General features: G+C 35.1%; 1 protein-coding gene across 1 annotated transcript in view; it reads left to right on the top strand.

Annotated features, from left to right (window-relative positions):
• The first annotated feature begins 9,348 nt into the window (after positions 1–9,348).
• LOC106718282 overlaps positions 9,349–13,497 on the top strand; it is a 93,563-nt gene continuing 89,414 nt past the window's right edge. The window contains exon 1 of the mRNA XM_014512333.2: positions 9,349–9,478. The gene's annotated coding sequence lies outside the window, so the exon portion shown is untranslated. The remainder of the gene's footprint in view (positions 9,479–13,497) is intronic.

Here is a 13,497-nt window from a genome sequence, read left to right as displayed (position 1 = left end):
GGGCGCGGCGTTCTGAAGGGCAATTGAAAAATACACAATATATTTAGGAATTAATCGCGTTGTCATCTCAATGGCTTTGCTGTTTGTTGGCTCTTGTATTACCAAATACAATGTGCTTAAAACTTTATAATTATTTTAATTAATAAAGGCGTAAAAGTTATCTTCCAACCTAATTTACTTAATAATTAAAAAACTTCGTAGTTGTAATATATAATAGTAAATTTGTGCATATAAATAAAACAATTTGATTATCTCCCTTCTTTCAGTTAAATTTAGAATATCCGTATTTGTAGGACCAACTCATATCCCCTCGACGTGAAACTACAAATACCAGTTTCAGATTTCAATATCGCTCCCACGTGTCGTCCCGCGTCATTTCAATACTGCGCCGCGCTAAATGAAACGCGCTCAGAGCCCCATCGCAATATACTTGACGTCCGCGCGCGCTGCGTGACGAATGCCGACTGACGAGTGACAGCTGACGTGACTTGTCTGCGGTCAGGGGGGAGCCCCAGGAAAGAGTTTTGATTTATCTATTGTTATAGTTTACATTTTGACTACTTATTTTTATTGTTTGTTGTGACTTTATCCAATTATTTATGACGAAAAACAGCTGGATGTAAATAAAATGAAATGGAACGGAAAGATTGAAGCTAAAATAAGTAACGTGAAAATTATATTAGGCGTACGTGTTGGCAGCATCTAAAATTTTTGTTAAATTAATAGTTGTTTTTAATTGTATTATAGAATTTTACTGGCATAACATAATTGGCAACAAAAATATTACTTCGGCAATTACGTCCACCCCTCTCACGGCGGGTGTGTCGCTCACATTAGCATACAAGTACCACTATGTCATAGAATGACACGCCACTGATCCCCACACCCCTTCATCAATCTCGAATGAATACTAAGAATGCAGGCGCGTTGTTATTATAAATAAATAGTTACATTGACGCATGACTCCTGTAAAGAAACGAATAGCAATTTTGACCTCAAAATCTTATCTATAAAGTCATGTCAAGTAGGTAGCTAAAAATATAAAGAACGAGCTGTCGCCCGCGACTTCGTTCGCTCGGAATTTAAAAAAAAACGTAATAAGTAGCCTATATGTTCTTCCAGACCAAGTTCTACATCTATCCCAAATTTCATCAAGTTCCGTTGAGCCGTTCTGGAGATATCTTGTAACAAACATCCATCCATCCATCTAAACATTCGCAGGATTCACAGGATTGTAAGTAAGTAGTGTCAAGTTTAGTCAAGCATCGTAAATGTGTTAATATAATAATATAGTATAGAAATATATATATATAGGTAATGGAGTCCACGGCTGCAGTGTGCACGACACGAGATTTACAACACCAATGTTAATTCCCACAGCGCTCGTTTTCATTGTCCGGATCAAAAATTCCGTACACGATCGTTTGTATCGTATTCATACACCATTACAACAACAACAAACAACGGATAATCGGCCGCAGTAATCGATTTAGTGTGGTGCTGGAATCGCACTTTGATTTCTGAATGCTCGTTGTGCATGCGAACAACTAACTTTTAAATGAAGCGAATGCCGATATTCGATGAAATTAGATTAATCGAATAGCAACGATTTTTTGATAGATAAATTATAATTTGACTTGTAACCAAATGTTATAAAATTGTTTTAGCGATTTTTTGGTAATTAAGATTTATATTTAGGTATTTTGACAACCATAGTAAACGTATTTTTGTAGGGCCAATCTATATATATAAAAGAAAGTCGTGTTAGTTACACTATTTATAACTCAATAACGGCTGAATCGATTTGATTGAAAATTGGTGGGCAAGTAGCTTAGAACCAGGAAACGGACATAGGATAATTTTTACCCCATTTTGTATTTTTTGTTCCGCGCGGACGGAGTCTCGGGTAAAAGCTAGTTTAATATATATACCACTTATTACGTTAAAATTCAACAACGTAACATTGTAACTTGCATAAAATATTATTTACTAGCTGTCGCCCGCGACTCTACATCTATGATCTATCTACGATTATGTCCTACATCTGTGCCAAATATTACCAAAATCAGTTGAGCCGTTCCGGAGATACCTTCTAACAAACATCCATCGATCCATCTTTTTGAAATTCCAACTAAACAATCGCAGCATTACATTGGCTAGTAAGTAAGAATTGTTACACTTAAAAGTTGAAATTCTTCAATGCGATGATAATTTAATCGTAGAAGCATGCACCACACCTATGTAAGGTAAAACTGCACTCGATTCGACCTATTTTCCGATCGCATCGTCTGCCTTATCCTGAGGACTGCAATCTGATCAGGAAGGGGTTTGGAGATTTGCCAACAACCAATAGCGTTTGATTTAGAACTTTTATCTCTGGTTAAATAGTGCTAGAAAATTATTGTGTTCAATTTAAAAATAATGAATAGATTTACTGACGGACAAATTAAAGTTTTTTTTTTCGTATTATGTACTTGAAAGCTGATGCTCTGTTTTCTTTGTTTGATTGTCAGAGAATCATTACAGAGAATTTGTTTCAGAAAAACATTTCTATTTGTTTACTTATTTAGAAAGGGTTTTTATGTGTATTACAACACAGCTAATCCATAAAAAATATCAGAGGTCGAGTTTCACATGTAATTAAATATAGATTAAGTGCTTCACGGCGCGTGTATTAATTTTGTTTGTTATACCAACCACAGTTGAAACTATGAAAATTTTAACAACAGGTTACATTTGGATTACTAAATAGACCAAGAGCTGTGGATATTCATTTTATAAGAATGTATTACTAAAAAAATATTAATTGACAAATTTTACTCATTTTACTTATCGACCTTTTATCGGATTTTCTACTAAGAAAGGTTTATTCGTAAATAAATTCTAATTTTCGGATTGTTTTTTAATTTCACTATTGTTTCTTATTCAACATTTATTTAGTAACGCAAACGTAATATCAGTAAATATTTCTAAACTGTTTTTACAAAGTTCTTTGAAGTTTTTAAAAATGTAAGAAACCTCATTGAAAAGCTAACTTTTGTATGTACTTTGCTTTGCCTAAGTTAGGCGTAGTGCACACAGTGCGGCCTCATAACGAATGTAACTACAGGCTGCTTCAAAATAATTCATTTTTAACAATCACACGTCAACACCAACACACCTATAGCAATTTTTTTTACGTAATCGCACGTCCATATACATTCGTTTTGGAATTGTAATTTTTATGGTAAACATTGAACTATAAGGTTTTACAACTATTATGATTTTAACTGTTAAAAGTTTACATATATTTTGAGTATACTGTAATTGTGATCGCTCTATTGTGGTTTCTATTGATATTACGAATTCCGTGATTGTTGATAGTTCTTTTTACACTGTCCAAATAATTATAGTATTTGCTCATGTTGTTTATAGTTTGAACAAAATATAGTGTGTTTGCATACTACCTGTATGTTACTTACGGCGAGTGTGCTTGAAGAATGACGTCTGATCACGCGATACCTTCATTTGGCGCTGACCGCGACATGGCGCGGGAGGGGCAGGGGAGAGACGTGCGGACAGGGGATGGAAGGTACTGGGGTTGTTTAGGTTTAAGGGTACGCGGCGGTGGTAGGTGCTTCAGTAAGTTTCGCACGCCAAGTTCAACGTGCAATCAATACTGAAACTGATCCGTGAAAGGTTTCGTTGGTGAAATGTTTTAATTAGTATTTTTGTTCCATACTTTAATAATAATAAAACTTTTGACTTTGATTTGACATATAGATACTGTATTTGGTATAAAAATAAAAATAAAATTTACTTTGAGCCATTATATGTCAGTGCGTAAAGCTGTGATTGGGATCGATGTGTAAGTTATTTTACGTCCAACTAGTTTCATGGTCGAAAATACAAAAATAATGTATCAAAGTGTTTGATATTTAAAGTACAGCTAAACGTTATGTTATTAGGCGCGTCAATGTCGCGTGTAAAGCGGGATACCGCCCGAAGATGCTCTCGAAGCATATCCAGGGATAATAGTAGGGTCTAATAGGGTCAGTGGAGTGGTCGCGTGCTCGCCTCGCCGATCAAAGCGCAGACCCTAACGTACAAGCTCACAGCTGTGGCAACATGCGTGCTATGTTCTTTAACCGTATCACCTTTGTATCGATGTTTTACAATATTTTCTTTTGTCGGAAAATTATTATGTTTAAGATTTTCGATATGTTATAGTTTTAAGGTAAAGAATATCAACATAAAATATTTAGAAATAATGTTTGGGTTGTTCAATTTATAATGGTCTACTTTAAAAACAATACGCAAACGACCTAACCGGACAATTAGAACCTTCCTAAACTCTTCTGAACTTCTACTATAACTTTTCCAGTCATCTTTTACTAGTAACAACTTTTCTCAGATTATTAGACTTTATTATAATAATATCTAAATACAAGAATAGAATAGTTTTGTAATCTTTAGGGATTGTTGTGATTAGATACAGTGAAATGAGCGTAAACACGGGATCCTGTTTAATAAAGTTGCAGTATGTTAGAAGCGAAAATAGTAAAATTAAAAACATTATTTATTAAATCACGACTGGACTAGTTCGCTATTCATTAGTATCCTTGGTATTCATAACGTATTTATTAATGAATCCATGTTTCATTTAATTAAAAGGATCATCTTAATTAATATATTTTCCAATAGAACAACATCAATGTTGCTGATATTAAAAACCAACGGTTTGCCCGTGATTTCGTCCGCGCGGAATTAAAAAGAAATAGTTATAAAATAGCCTATGTCATTTAGTGATAATGAAGTTTTCTAATGGAAAATGGATTTATAAAATCGGTTAAGTAGTTTTTGAGTTTATTCGTAACGTAACATTTTTTTTTTTATTAAAAGGGGCATATGAGCAAGACGGCACCTGAATACGCTTAAAAAGCGATGCGACTGCTGCCTATAGACATCTACAATTGCAAATGGGTTGCCTACTTTTAATGGACACACAGATAGAGGATATATCCTCTTGGTATTTTCCCCCTCCTCCATCAAATCCACTTCTCCTTCCCATTCTTTCCTTATAAAAAAGTGTGGGAAGGAAACGTGGACTAAATATTATGTTTATATTGCATGTTTATGCAAATTATCATCCGAAAGGGGATCTAAAAGAAACAAAACCTATGAATGGTTATACGAGTCTCCAATTAATAAAATGGATTTGAATTCATTGTATATCAATATTATCTTGATAAATCACATATACTCTGTTAATACTAAAGGTATTAAATAGCATTAAGAAAAAAAATGGTTAGTTAAAAGCTGTTGGTATTGATTATTTCTTAAATGCCTGCCTGCATTTTTTATACGTAAGTTTTTTACGTACTATACGTGTTAATGAAATAGTACTAAATAAAAATTTATTGCATTATAGTGTAGCCATTTACAAATTTTATTTTTCTATTATTTCAATACAGCAAACAGTAAAATTTGAGATTTAATGTGTTATTTTTAGACTCCAGCGCAATGTCGGCACGACTTGTGTTCATGTCCTGTGTCACGGCCAAAGGTAACGAAACTGGAATACATAATTTTTCTCTCTCTTACATTACGATTGAACTTGAAGTAATATTTTGAACTGTATTTGTAAGTCAAAAGAGCAGTTTGAACAAAGATAAAACAAAGTTACTCGAAAAATACTAATATCTGTTTATAAGTTAGCCTTTTTTGTGCTTATTTAGTTTGTTGTACATTAAATCTGACAAGCGTTAAATGTTTAGTTCGGGAGCGAGTGATGTAGAAAACGCGGGCAAACTTGATAAAGTTGCGTTGGGTAAGTTTGGACGGACGCTGTCAAAATGTCTAAGTAACCGATTGAATTATTTTCCGTTAAGAAAACTTGTTGAGAAAGTTGAAATTATATGCGCTGATGCGGATAGAGTTTCGCGTAAATGTATTATTTTGGTTTAATATTTTTTTGTTGATGGTTTGAAAATAGAGCCAGTGATAGAGATATTCAGAAGCAATCTTAACGTGGTACGGATATATTATGCGAAGAAATAATGATCGCATAAATAAGAAAGTAGGTATGAGATACAAGGTGAGGTAAGGTAGATATGAGAAAAGACTGATGAAAGTAAGGGTGGATTGTGTGAAGGGTGATAGAGATGTAAAAAAAGATTAGAGACTGTATCCTCAATAGGGAAAAGCGCAATCTGATGATTTTAAAATTTTTCTTTTACTACTGATTCTTGAAATACATATATATATATATATATATATATATATATATATATATATATATATATATATATATATATATATATATATATATATTAATTTTAAGGTTTGGATTACATAATAACTTTGAAGTCATAAGTTATAAGCTAACCATAGTAATTTCAGTTGAATTCTAGTTAAGTTATTGCAGGCTAAGTGTTGAGTTCCACTTACCTTCCTGTTTTATAATCAAGTTGGTTACACTTGCCGAGAAAAAAATTGGATCGTAAATGTTTTACAAGGTTGTTAAGCGGCCAGGAAAATTCTTTTACGGTCTTATTAAAGAAGAACTCAACTATGTAGCGCCTGAAATAAAATTGATTGGTTTTATTTGCCGATGTGAAGGTAGTAACGGGTTTTTTAATGTTTCAAAATAAAAACCTTAGTGGCTTTTATAACTGTGACTAAATGAATCGTACAAACATATATTATGATAACAGATATTTTATTTATTTTATAATTCGGTACCCTTTTTTTTTTTTTTGGTATCCGGGGGGAAATCTTCGAAAGATACCCTGCCTTCTGGGGGGAAGACAGGGTTATGTGGGATTTGACCCACTAAAACCCCCTCGGTGGCCAGCCTCGAGTGCAATCAGAGAAGGTTCCGGGATCTCCGAAGAACGCACCGGAATCCTCAGCACTTTACTAACCGGGACAGGAATCTGCCCGTTACTCTAGGTGTTACGGTAACATAGGACCACGCTTTGTCACCGTTTTCCCGGGACCATCTTTGTCGACGATCAGGACCCCCACCCTAATCGCCAATGGATGCCAGGGTCCCTTAGATCGTTACAACGATTTAAGGGACTAACGACCTGTTGTAGCCGTGGCAGATGACTCAGAGCGGTTCGAAGAGACGCCCCGAGCAGTTCGCCTCCGACCAGCCCTCTCTCTCTCCCGCTCTGCGGTCTCCTTTTGCCCTATCACGCTTTCACAAAAGGAGATTAGCGCCATCCACTCCTCTTTTCCGGCTAGTGCAGCTGCAACTAGGGCCGGCAATGTAAGATTCGGCCCGACCATCTGAACCAAGACCCGGCATAATTCGGTACCCTACTGCACGAAAATATTTTTTTGAGTATTGTAAAATATATGATAATCAGTCTGGTACCGCTCGGTATTCTTGTAGATTATTAATTACATAAGGAAAATATAATATAAGAAAAACAAAATGAAAGAATTACGTATTCATATCGCGCGCCTGTTGGCCGAGACAAGCGAAATGTTTTCGCTGAAATAAAATTTACGCGAATTAAGCATCATTTACAAAATAACTTCTACGATTTCCTTATAACATTTAATTTCAGAGTAAAATTTTAATCATGACAGATTATAAAAACATCAAAATTTATCAAAATTGGTAGTTTACTTATGTTAACTTTTGTTGCTGTCCATTACTTTTATTGAAATTAAATGTATAATTATACAAAATGGTCAATCTAAAAGGTAACCGATAAAGAATCAACATTAACAATAAAATTTTCTGTATAAGAGATTTAAGCGATGTTTCCTTCAATAAGGCATAGAAATAGTAATCTTATAAAGCGGACTCTTCTCGTAGCGTATTGCTACGCTGCTACGCCGCTTCGTAGCGCATTTCTTTCAGAGAAAATTGACTGCTAAAAGACTCTTAGCTTATGTTTCAGTATATGTATACATTTTAGTATAGTATTTATACAATGTGCTATTGCTTAATAAGATTTTATTTTATTTTTTATTGTGAGAAAATACAACGTAGCACAGATATTAATTATTACTGTTGTGTAAACAAAGAAAATTGTAATTTTTTTAATAATAGCACATATTTAATGATCTAAGATAAAGTAAGAAATAGGGCAATGAAATGTTCTTTTAAATATTTTTCTTGTCCCGGTTTTTGTAATTAGTGGAAGGATCGTGTTTCAATACACTTTCTCTTTGCTGAGTTTACTTTTAATTTTGCTTAGTGAGGCATAGCTTGTTATTTACAAACATTTACAATTATCTGGTAAAAAGCTCACTTTTTTTTCTCAAGTTTAGTTTTTTGTACTGTGACAAATTATGGTCAAAAATATGTGGCGTGACCTGTTAAGTTGTTAATTAAAAAAATATGTAACAATTTACCAGCGTTAAAAGTACAGATTTTAATGTATTTTATTTTTTCTCGCGATTTTGTCAAACATTTTATAAATTTTAGAATCTTAATATTACCCGTTTAAATGGGAATGTTTAGATGGATGGATGGATTGTTGTCTGTTAGAAGGTATGATAACTACATCAATAGTTCGCACTACGAGCTTATTGACAGAAACAACACATGCAGTTTTTTAAATTCTCCACATATCTTGTCGAAGTATACAATACTCTACAGTTTTTATTAAATAATTACATTAAATTAAATAAACTTAACGCTTTCAATTTATTTCTTTCTACACACTTAAGTAAACCACTATGCAGTGCAGTTGCTGCATTTTTGGAATTAAAATTTTGCAGACATTGTGGAACGCGAATCAAAGATAGAGTTAAAACATAACAATAGAACAACAGTTTAATCAGGTGACGATATGTTCTTTTCGTTAAAGTAAATGAAAGTTTTATTCCTAAAAAATATTTTACAATATAAAAATATTGCATCTTTGCTTACTTCCCTAAAAGCATTAGGGGCAGTTTGGACAGGCTTGTTATCTTTACATCATTTGTTCCAGAGTGGGCAAACATTACGCATATTTGATCACCGTATGGCAATGACCGTAGACGGCACTGCAATTGACCGCATCGCGCCACGTGCGAGACGTAACTACAACTTCCTGCTCCCCTCTCTGTCGCACCACCGAGTTTCCCAATTCACCCCTATCGTCATCCCTATCTGGCGCGGAAAATTGTAAGGGCTGTATCCGACGCTGCCTCAGGATATTCAGTTGACGTCGCGACGCCGCGGCGGCTGGATGCGTGGATGGGTGTCCGAGTTTCGCCTGTCTATCGTCTTTCGTAAACTAAATTTGCATGGCGTGGGTGTAACGCAAGTTTTCGCAAGTTGCGCGGCCGAGTGCATTCGTTCAGTGGTATCCTGTAACTGCATAGTTTTATGACAGAATCGTTTGTATTGGTGTGGTGTGTGTTTAATGATGTTTTATGGATAATTATAAAAGTTTTTGAAAGTAAACAAAACAAAACGTAAATATTTTGTGATTAAAAGGAACGTAAACGACTCAGAACTTGATAGTGAAGTGTTATTTACTTATTTGTGGTGAGTTATATTTATATAAATTAAGACTTCTTTGTTTCGTTATGTGTAAAAAATGTTTGTATTCTTTGTGAAAAGATAAATAACAATTTTAAGGTTCCTATGTAATTTATTCCTTTAAAGTTCAGGTAGTATATTAACTGCATAACACTTTTAGCTGTACGCTGTATTATTATTATCGTTGCATTACTTCTAGTTGCATCACAAGACATTTAGTTTAGTATGTTCAGTTCGATTCCAGAAATAAGTCAAGCGTGTGTAGATTACATGTATCAGTTGGTTTAAGAATTTATTCAAAGATGAGTTTTTTCTTTATTTACATAAGATTTTCAGTAAATAATTTGTAGACGCACAGATACCGCACATCGTTTACAAAGACATTTTTTTTTAAATAATAATAATAGTCAGGTATTAGTTTGCAGTATTTGTTATTTATAACATTCGTACATATTATAATGCTTGTAAATAACCAACCATATGTAATTAAGTTGGCTATTTTCTACGAGTCACGCTAATTAACGTTTTTATTTGAGAAGACAATCGATCAAGTGAGCCGGACGTTAAGTGACGGCCGCAATGAATTGCCGAAACATCGATGGATGCTCAGGTACGTTACGGCGTTTAATTAGAAAAGGGGAAAGCAGTGAACAGAAAAGGTATGTTGAGGGATGTTAGGTAGGGGTATAAATGTTCACTTTTTTAAGACCTATAAGTTTTTGTTATTTGGTTGTCTTCTCAGGTCGGTTAAAATTGAGAGAAGAAGCATATGCGAGACCGTTGGTGGCTCAGAGGTTAAGCATTTGACATGCAATCTTTAGGTCTTGGGTTCGAATCCGGCCATTTTAGATTTACAAACAAATGTACATTTATCCCATGTCCTTATTGTGACGGAAAACATCGTGATGCAACCTGCATATATCTGAGAAGAAATTCAAAGATATGTGTGAGGGCAACCTACACTGGGCCAGCGTGGTTGACTATGGCATATTCACCCCTAACTTAGGATAGGCTCCGAGCCCCTCAGGGGACGTATAGTTAGCTGATGATAGATAATATGTTTAAATAATTAAATTAAGATAGACCTTCTCATGTTTATATGCCAAATGTATGTAGTCTTAGTGACCCATTTGTGTTCAGTAGAGCAGGGCAATAAAGCAGTGTATCATGTATCAGGGCTGTATTGCAGGACGCGTGTAATCTATCCGCGGACATTAAGCTATCGTGTTGGGATTAATTTGCGCTGCCAAGGTAATTACTTTCGGGTCACGGATGCCCCCTTTGTATGGGCGTCTCGTTACCTTTGAATGTAATGGATTAGGATATACAGTAGACGAACTTCTGATACATTTCACGTTGTCTTAATAAATTAGTGGTGAGATCTAGAGTATACGTGTATGTAGTTAGTATGTTGAGATTAATGAATTGTTAAAATGGAAAATATTCCATGGAATTTACGTACAAATAGCTTATAGTTTACTTGTCTATATTTCATCATGTGACGTAGCAAAGATGACGAGACATAAATCTCTCGATACAACATCTTTCCCTTCCCTTATTACACATCTCCAACATGTCACTCGTGAAATTACAACAATGTAAATCCTTTAGAATCTATTACGTTTTTTGCAGATAATATATTTTTACGTGGCATTTTTTCCGGAGGAAAATATTGTATTTTGACGAAATCAGCTACGACAAAATGTTTTAAACAATTACGGATCAAATAATATATTGAGTTGCAGAGACTTGAGAATATACTTAAAAAGAGAAGAGAAGAGAGAGAAGGGAGTGACAAACCTAGTACACATTTTGTTGTTAAAATTTCATTTCTTTATCTATATAATCCGGTTTATTTTACATTAAGTCTGAAGGCACGCGTTGCAATACAAATTGAATGCGGTACGTGTTTACGAATGTGCCCGCGCCTCCTCAACCGCAGGATCGATTGTACCGAGCCAGACCGCTCACGCACGTCGCTACAAATTTGTGTATGAATACAAATGCTGTATTATTGACTTCGTCAAGTTTTTATTTATCATGTTTATTACACTACGCGTACCGTAGCGTACAGACAATGCCGTCGTCGATAGCATGCCGGAATTATACAGGTTCGAATCACGAAAAACGATCTCTCGCAAGTCATGTCCATGAAATAAACTTACCTTTGGGAATAATGGTATAACGTCTAATAATTTTGAACAATAAAATTTAATGTATAGTTCTCTTAATCTGTATAAAATGATCATGAAGTTTGAAGTCTCAGAAATTATTCTTAATATTTGAAATGGTACCCTTAAACATTTACTTAAATGTAGTTACAAAATTATAAATGCCTTTCTTCATTAAGACATTGTTTTCGTTGACAGCTATTGATGTGTGTAAAGATTATAGACGTTGTGGGCATGTAATATAATTATGAGTAACACGATCGCGAGGATCGATCCTGTGCCGGAGCGGGAGCCGGCGACGTAACGCGACACTGAAGCCCCACACCGCGCAACTCTATGTCTGATCACCAATTATGTGCTAAACTTATGTCAACATACTTGCAATTCAAAAGTAATACTTTACTATATTCAATGATAATCAATTAATTTAACTACAATGTGCTACTTCTATACTACTTAGGAAGAGATGGATTGCGGCTGATATGATTGATCAGGAGGACAAAAACCTAATGCGCCGCCCTCACGTAGAGTTGGATAAGAAGAGCTAGATGATGATGATGATGTTCTCTTTCCGAAGCTAGAACTGAATTAATTGCCCTAGTGTTGTGGAATATGAATTGTTCACTACTCAATATGATCTTTTTAGATTGTGTGATTGGAGAAATTCATGAATAAATTAAAAAAAGGTACACTCAAGCTCTTAATCTAGTATACCAACCATAAGTGTGTGCACAGAGTAACTAATAGTGAAGAAACTTAATAACATGCAGGGTGTTGTGGTCAGCGGCCGCAGAAGGGCGCTGGAGGTTCCGCGGTCGCTATGTGTATTAAGTTGGCCGGAAGCCTTTGTGCAATCACTCGCCGGCCACCGACATGCTAACTTAGCAACATCGTATCAACTGATGCAGTTATTGTTTGTTAATGCACTTCTTGTATTATACTCATTCTTGGAGAAAGTGTACAGGTGTATTATTCAGAGAGTTGATGTTGTGTGAGATCTTTTTTTAATGTTATAATATTGTGGCAAAAGAGCTAGCGGCCATCTGAATTCAATAAAGCGACCGCTGCCAATAGACATCCGCAATTTTAGATGCGTTGCCAACATTTAATCGACGCAGGAGGGAAGGCAAACCCTTCTCCGACAAATGCACTTCACCTTCTCATTCTTCCATCATAAGAAAAGGGTGGGAAAGAGGACTATAATTAGGCCTCCGGCTTGCTCACTCATCGGACTGTACTCGGAATGCTTCCACTTGTCTTCTGTGTGGTCGTGGTATTGCACCGGTCTAACCGGCCCATTCGTGCAACAGATGTTGTTGTTGCTGTCGTTTACTACTGTAATACCTACTATAATCTACACTAAGTGGCCGCTGTAGTCAACTAATTAAAATAATTGATTAAGTTTACATATAAACTAGCCTTAAGTTTGTTTGCGTGCGACAGAATCTCTTGCTAACGTAACATTCGCATAAATTTTTCATTTCTTCGTTTTTATTGCGAAACTGGTTTTGTCTATTGATGTTTTTTTATTTGTCCAGCAATCGTTTGTTAGTTTTTCGTTTGGTCAGCGCGAGCATTCATCGCTCGTGTGGATATCGAAACGTTTCAATTGATATATGGTTATATTTTTAGTTGAAACTTCTGTTACTACTAACGAACCTTTTGTAATATCTAAAATATATTCTAAATAAAGTGAATTTATCTTATAAAAAATGCTTTTGTTGTATGAATTCAAAGTTTTTATTTTCAAACTTCGATGCATGCAGTAAATGTATCGGTGATGCATGGGGGCGCTGGCGGCACGTATTGCTCGCGACCGACTTCCGCTCGGCTGGCCCAAGTTATTACATCCGC

The sequence above is a fragment of the Papilio machaon genome, chromosome 15 (assembly GCF_912999745.1).
Source record: "Papilio machaon chromosome 15, ilPapMach1.1, whole genome shotgun sequence".
NCBI classification, from domain to species: Eukaryota; Metazoa; Arthropoda; class Insecta; order Lepidoptera; family Papilionidae; genus Papilio; species Papilio machaon.
This window is presented reverse-complemented; position numbering and strand designations above follow the sequence as displayed.